Source organism: Pieris rapae, chromosome 13 (assembly GCF_905147795.1).
Source record: "Pieris rapae chromosome 13, ilPieRapa1.1, whole genome shotgun sequence".
Classification (NCBI taxonomy): domain Eukaryota; kingdom Metazoa; phylum Arthropoda; class Insecta; order Lepidoptera; family Pieridae; genus Pieris; species Pieris rapae.
In genome coordinates, this window is record NC_059521.1 from 1,113,609 (window position 1) to 1,114,500 (window position 892).

General features: G+C 30.4%; 1 non-coding gene across 1 annotated transcript; it reads right to left on the minus strand.

Moving 5' to 3' along the window:
- Nucleotides 1-561: 561 nt before the first annotated feature.
- On the minus strand, nucleotides 562-634 carry Trnav-cac. The gene has a single exon. It is a non-coding gene; the product is annotated as a tRNA-Val (tRNA).
- Nucleotides 635-892: the final 258 nt, after the last annotated feature.

The following is an 892-nucleotide window of genomic DNA, read 5'->3' on the forward strand; positions in this document are numbered from 1 at the left end:
TCCAATACGATAATATTTAGAAACATTTAATATAATAAAGTACATATATAAAATTAAAGACAATATACACAATATTGTGACTTTTAATTACATGTGAATATACAAATACACGATAGTGTCGCCTGTCGGACACAGCATACAGTTGGCGCAACGTCCTAGATAACGGGGATCTGTGAACAGATTCTATGAAACAAATGCATCATAAGGCCATGCGATTGGTGCATTAATTAATTTAAATAATTGAAAATTCCTGTTTCCAAAAGTGTAATAGTATAAATTAATTGGTTTGCAAAATTAAGATTAGATATAGTAAGTTCTCAAAAAATTCTTCAATTTTCAATAGCGATCCCGACATTTTGAATGAAATTTCCATTTATGTGGATGTGTCGCAAGCTTATGATCGCAGTATAGAGTAACTAAAAATTACAGTCAGTACCGCTTTGCTATTCGGAGTTACAGAGCAAAGTAAAAAAGACATAATTAATATTATGAAGTCTTATAGCGATATTATAATAAAAAAAATACTACGAGGATTATATAATAATTTGTTGTAAAACGTACTGTTTCCGCCCGGGATCGAACCGGGGGCCTTGTGCGTGTGAAGCACACGTGATAACCGCTACACTACGGAAACTTGACAGCAAGTAATAAAATTACCTATCATAATATCCTTAACATGCAATAGTACTACGACTCGTATAAATTACGATTAGTATTTTGTATTTTTTATTTATATATTCTTAAACACGTGTAAATGCATAACATTACACAAAAAGTTATGCACGAATTTTATACACATACACATCAATTATATTAGAACATAAGCAAGCTGGGAAGGGAAAAATTTAACAAAAAACCTTTAAGAAAAGTAATAATAACTATAACTAAATAG